We start from the raw sequence: 6,690 nt of genomic DNA, 5'->3' as shown, positions 1-6,690 counted from the left end.
TTTGCTCCATAAGATGCACAGACATTTCCCCTTAGTTTTCAGGAGGAAAAAAAGTGCGTCTTATAGAGCGAAAAATACAGTAATTGGGCTCTGAGTCCTCAACCCCAACCAGAGGTGTGTGTGTGTGTGTGTGGGGATAAAGCTGGGGAGAAGTGTTTCTGAGGGAGATTGGACAGAGAATGCCTCCCACCCATGCTGTGCTCCAAATCCACCCTGCCTTATGGGGCTTCAGCCTGACCCACACCCTCTGTAGGAATCAAGGAAATGCCCTCTGTGGGAGAAAAATCTGGAGCTGATGAGAGACATCAGGAAATAAGCTTGAGTGAGAGGCAAGGAACAAAGGTATCAGAAAAGCAGCGCTCTTGCTGGCAGGAAGAAAACAACAACACACACTTAAAGCACACGATCCCCTCCAATAAAATCCTGGGAAATGTAGTTTGTCAGGGTGCTGGGGATTGCAGCTCTTCAAGGGGGAAATTACAGTTCCCACAATAATTTTCATACATGCGTGTTGAATGTGCTTTAACTGAACGATGTGGATCTGGAAAGGCACTGGCGGCTTCATAGTGCACATAACTCACTAGCTGTTTTTTTAAAGGGGTGGAACGAAAGATCAGTGTGTATAAGAATGTTGTAAATTAGAATCATAGAACTGAGGAGATGGAAGGGACCCAAAGGATCATTTAGTCCAAATAATAATTTAATAAACAGAGTGTTGCAAATGTTTAGGGATGATTTAGGTTGTTCTGGAGAAGATTTCTGAGGCTCAGGGACTGATCCAGTGCTAGTGCACGGGCACCGGCAGCTACACAAGAAAAATGGTCCCTGTTATCTGCTGCAGGTGATGGTTGAACAGTGCACACCGACCTTGCTGGATAACCTACTTTGCCAGGCCCACAAGCCACGTTCACTGGATAGGCATGCTGCTGACGGTAACTCATCAAGAGTCCAGAGGCTCCAGCTTCCTGGGCATGGTCTTTGTTTCCTTTGAAGTCAATGGGGTTAAGAAAGGGTTAATGCTGGGAGTGAAGACAGGACTGTTGTGACTAAACCATAGCATGGGGAAGGAATGTGTTCCAGCAGTGCTATGGGCCGCCAAAGACAGTGGTTGACTGAGTTCATGTGGTATTTGGGGCAGAGGAAGAAAAGCCAGTTAACCACGTAGGTTTTCGTTCGTTGTACGTATGGGGCCCACAAGGAAACCCCAGTGGGGAAGGGAGAGGAAGGGGATTTCCGCCCCGCTTTTTGCTCATTCTCCTCATCCTGATTCCTACACTCAAAAACACATGTTCTCTCTCTGTCTCTCACTTGCATGCATGCACACACACTGCCTTCTTTTCTCCCTGACACCAACGTGTACCTTTTCTCTCTCCGACGTGCACACGTAAGAAGGTGTCCTCTCCCTTGCATGTACCCTGAGGAAAATAATTTGCCATGATACAAAAAAAAAAGGTGGTGGGTTTTTGTTGTATGTAATTATTGGAGTTTTCAATCCATTGTGGTCAGCCAGCCTTGGATTTCCTTGTATGGAAAGGTAATTACAAAAAACACAAACATGTTGTTGCTCCTCTTCCTAATAATAATACAGCCGTCCTACATTACACGCTTGTTGTAAGGGTTATTGAGATCCTAGTATGCATGTGGGTCTCTCTGAATTCCAAAGTGCTGTGGTACTATTATTAAAGTTGCATGCGTATTGGAGTTGATTTTCTTAAAAAACAAAATAAACCAAACACCACAACAACCCTGGATCTTCTGAACACCCAGCCAGAAGCCCGCTAAAGAAAGGCTTTCTAGGGTTGAAGGAATCAATAGGAATAACCTTCCTATGGACCAGATGGAATACTCAAATATTCTGTAATGCTGAGATTCATAGGAAGCTGCTTTATATTGAATCAGTGAATTGGTCCATCTAGCTCAATTTTGCATACACTGACTGGCAGCAGCTCTCCAGGGTTTCAAGCAGGGCTCTCTCCCAGCCCTACCTGGAGATGCTGGGGATTGAATCTGGGAGCTTCTGCATGCAAGATAGATTACCAATGAGGCACAGCCTCTCTTCTTTTTCTTTTTTAAAAAAAACCCATTTAAACAGATTTTAGTGGATTCACGCTCAAGGTTAATGAACCTTGTTACCCAATAGCTCCAGGCAGTACAATAGTTGTGAAAAGGTAAATACCTTATGGTAATCTGGGGGTGGGTGGGTTCCTGATTTGCATTGGTGATTGCGAATAAGTTGCTGCTGTTGCTGCTGCTGCTGCTGCTGGGGCTGTTGCATGGCATTATTAATGTAGGGCATGGAAGGGTGTGATCTCATTGTGGAGCATGTGAGCTAAACAAGCAGCAAAACTCCCTGACACCTAAAAGTGCCTGCTGGCTGGTGCAGCACAACAAGCAGAACCTTCCCGCTAAGGTGTGGACATTCTTCTTTGTGTGAGTCACAAGAGGAGACAAGCTTTCCTCAGCGGAATGTGAAAGGAGGTGGAGGAGAATTTTTGATCTGTGCAAGGATAAGGAGTTGTCCCAACTCCCAAGTCAACGGAAAACAGAGGAAGCTGCAATGCCCAGAAAAGAGTGACCAATAAAGAAAAGTGTACACACCTGTATAGGAAATAAATGCTGAAAGAGGATGTGTACAGTTTCTGGAGGTTTTTTGGCCTTTGGACAAACCTATGACCAAGCTGGCCATTTTGGGGGGTGGGGTGGGTGGGAATTCCACACAAACACTTATATTCAAAACCCTGAAAGTGCTTTATTCGGATCAGCATTATTGTTGTCTGTATGTTTAACAAGGGAGATGGTTGCAAAGAGCAGCACCAAAACACACAGCTTGTTTTTCAACGTGTGCAAGCCCACAGCAGCCATTTTTCTCACATTAATAGGTAGAAGCAGACCAACCAAAGTCCTCCTCTGTCCCACTCCTCCTACTCTGGGGAGCTCAGGGAGGATATGAATGGTTTTTCCTACCCAAACAACAAGCCCTGTGAGGTACCAGCCTAGTTTCGTGGCTGAATGGAGGTTTGAAACCAGGTCTCTGTGGTGTCCTGAAGTGAGCTAAGCCACACTGGTCGACCGCGTGCAAGTACCTCATTCCTGTGCTGTTCACCTGCTCATAAAAGTGGGCTGGGGGAAGCGATATAAACCGCATTTCAGCAGGGAGTATCTTGCTCCACATTTACTTCCCTTCATTCTTCTGTGTAACAGAGATAAAGATCTTTAGTGTATGCAGAGGAAGGCCCCTTTTACAACAGATATGAACAGTCACTGCCTGAAGTGACTTCGTCTTTAAGCTTAAGATTCTAAAAACTGTACTGTCCAGAAAGTTCACTCGGGTTAAAATTGACTCCATTCCGCTTTTTAAACCATATCAACAGCTTTGAGAAATGACATTCCAGCCTGAGAGGTATTCTTGCGGGCAAACGGGAAGTGATAGGAGGAGAGTTATGTGTCAGAAGTTTAGAGGTTTCCTCTGAAGTGGCGTGAGGGATGTTTTAAAAAGCAGCCATCCCCAACATGGTGGCTACAACTCGCATCAGCCCCAGTGAGCATGGTCAATTGTCGTGGATGATGGGACTTGTTGTCCAGCAGCATCCAGATGGCACTTTGTTGCGGGAGGCTGTTTCAATATACCGTATATTCCGGTGTGTAAGACGACTGGGCGTATAAGACAACCCCCAACTTTTCCAGTTAAAATATAGAGTTTGGGATATACTCGCCGTATAAGAATTAAGACCTGGCGTATAAGACGACCCCCAACTTTTGAGAAGATTTTCCTGGGTTAAAAAGTAGTCTTATACGCAGGAATATACAGTGTATATACCCTGTTTCTCATATTTTAAGACATACCCATAAAATAAGCCATAGCAGGATTTTTAAGCATTCAAGGAATATAAGCCATACCCTGAAAATAAGACATAGTGATAGGCGCAGCAGCAATGCCGGCCGCAGCAGCAGGAGGAGGAAAAAAATAAGACATCCCTTGAAAATAAGCCATAGTGTGTGTTTTTGAGGAAAAAATAAATATAAGACATGTCTTATAATATGAGAAACACGGTATATACTGGTATGCCTTTCCTGTTAACCCTTTCTCTCACAAAATCACTTCTCCCTGCCTGTTTTTCTACCAGTGGGTGGGTCTCTGAGACTGCAAGTACAGTGGTACCTCGGGTTACAAATGCTTCGGGTTACACGTTTTCAGGTTACGAACCGCAGGAAACCCGGAAATACCGGAAAGGGTTACTTCCGGGTTTCACCACTCGCACATGCGCAGAAGCATCAAATCGCGTCATGCACGTGCGCAGACGCATCACTGCAGGTTTCGAACACTGCGGGGTGCGGACGTGCCTCCTGTCGGGTCAGCCGGGGGCAGGAACGGTCCACAGGCACAATGCAGGAACGAATCCGGCCCGTCTCTCCCATCAGTGTTGGGTGTGCAGCTCTAGGGAGTTTTGAGAGCTCTTCCCAACGATTTATTACGACTCATGTCTTGGAGACACTGAGCACATATTCAGAGTCCAGCAGAGATAAAACGCAGACGGAGCCAGGCTGAGGTTGTGTACTAAAAGCTACTTTATTAAGTGTAAGGCAGAACAAAAGAAAACGTCTCCTCTCGCTGAGAGAAGTCCGAAGAAAAAGAAACAAACGGAAACAGAATACAGCAAACATCCGCTCCCGTGATTACTGGTATGTCCGCAACCCGAGGTTCCACTGCAATGCTTGCTGGGTGAAAAATGGGTGGGGAGAAACAATTGGGAGATTGAGGGGAGAGATTTGCCAGGAAAACAATTTAATACCCACCCAGCCCTTCACCATCTATCCAACTGCTTTACAGGAAATTTAGCATAATGTGCAATCTGGCACATAGACTGTATCAGCCTAACATCAGTTTTGGCCCCCGGGGACAAAAGAGATGAGATCCTGGGAGCTTTGTGTTTGGATCTCATGTTGGGGAGGAGTTGATGCTGTTTACAGGAGCAGCCACAGGCTTTCTCTGTAAGAGTGAATCACATACTAACATTTTTGCAACTTCCACAGAACTGAACTTCTGAAGACCTACGGGAGTTTCTCTTGGGTGCTTGGAATGGTGTCAAACTGTGTTTACTCCAACCATTAGTGTTTTTTTTTTTACAAACGACACTGGAACATGCATGATATGATTCCGCCTGGGAAATCTTTGTTTTTTAAAAATGCTTTCACTTCATGCCCTTTTCCCCACTTCAAGTTGCCCCTCTCCAGAGCTAATATTTGACCCCCAAGGGCATCATAAAGGCACCTGAATGGTATTACTTTGGGTGCATCAATATTTCCTTTTGTACCTCACTTCCCAGGCACAGATCCATGCTCTAAAGCTCTTTGTCCGAACATTATTTTTTCTTTTGTCCTGGTGCTTTCCCCAGGTAAACCCACATTTTACAACTGAATCAGAGCAAACTGCAATTCCAAATGTGGGGTTTTCTGGTGGGGGTGGAAGAAATCGCTTGGACATGGATCTTTAAAGCCTAGGCCTAGTAACACAGCACAAAATGAAGTCTGGATCAATCCTCTCTTTGTGGGCAAACAGCACATTTGGAATGATTTAGATTAAGAAAATGGCACAGGGCAAAACAGTTAAAATTCACCTCTACTAGGTCACTCCCCTGATCTGATGCAGGGTCTCTTCGCAGCTGCTTCGAACTGGGGAGGTGGGGAATGCCAAACCACATGGAAGATCTCATCACAGATCTCCCAGTGTCACTCATGGTTGGTGTAAATATAACTTGACTCCATTCTAAGGCAGCTTAGTAAAGGAGAGAATATCCATGGGCCTCAGGCAGGAGGCCAGTTCAATGAATGCAGGAGCTGCGAAAGCATTCTTACTGAGAAACCTGATCACTCTACAGAATAAGAACCAGCTCGAAACCTATTGCTTGATCTTGAGCCACAGAGGAAATAGGTTTCATAAGACCCAGTAAATTCACTAGAAAACACAACCATCAACATAAATGGAGTTTTAAAGCCCTTCTGTTGTTTCCTTATTGAATTCTACAGCGGATAAATTGGTCAGGATGGGCGCGTGTACTTTATGGAAGGGGCCTGAATCAACAGTAGAACACATCAACAATCAATAAATTATATGCATAATAATAAATAAATTAGATGCATGCACTATGTTCCCATCCTCCGACCCTGATATCGCCAATTAAAGGCTTTCACCTCGTTAGCTTGGGGGGAGGGAGGGAGTGAATGGTTCAAAATTCTGAAGGGTGATTGAGTGCCTGCCAAGTTAGCGATACTATGGTTAGGGAAAATGTGGCCTTCCAGATATTCCTGGGCTCCAACTCCCATCAGCCCCACCAGCATGGCCAAAAGCCAGGTCTTGTGGGAGTTGGAGTCTAACAACATCTGAAGGGCCACCGCTTCGCCGTCCCCAGTCAACTGCCTGTAAGCTGCCCCAAGGTCTCCTTGCACAGGAGCAAAAGCTCACAGCCCAAGTCTATTCGGCAATTTAATCTATTGGCAAGAACTGTTTGTTAATCGCTGCCACCCGCAGAGTCTTACTGGCACTCTGGATGCCTGGTAGACACATGAGCGGTGGTGAGATAACTGAAGTCTGGTTTCCGCTTTGCTGATCTCAGCAAGGGCCTCAAAAAATAAAAGCGAGCGACCAAGCAATATGGGCAAGGGCCTTTAAACTGTGAGCTCATGCTTGATACC

The 6,690-nt window shown here is 45.5% G+C and overlaps 1 long non-coding RNA gene across 1 annotated transcript; it reads right to left on the bottom strand.

The window, feature by feature from the left end:
- Nucleotides 1-679: 679 nt before the first annotated feature.
- LOC148686964 (uncharacterized) lies at nt 680-2,318 on the bottom strand. Its single transcript, XR_015948270.1, has 2 exons — nt 2,177-2,318; nt 680-985 (listed from the first exon to the last, which is right to left on the bottom strand). It is a non-coding gene; the product is annotated as an uncharacterized LOC148686964 (long non-coding RNA).
- Between the last annotated feature and the right edge of the window lie 4,372 nt (nt 2,319-6,690).

This window comes from Zootoca vivipara, chromosome 2, assembly GCF_965207765.1.
Source record: "Zootoca vivipara chromosome 2, rZooViv2.hap1.1, whole genome shotgun sequence".
Taxonomy (NCBI): Eukaryota; Metazoa; Chordata; class Lepidosauria; order Squamata; family Lacertidae; genus Zootoca; species Zootoca vivipara.
The sequence above is the reverse complement of the archived record's forward strand: the minus strand, read 5'-3'. Positions and strand labels throughout refer to the sequence as shown.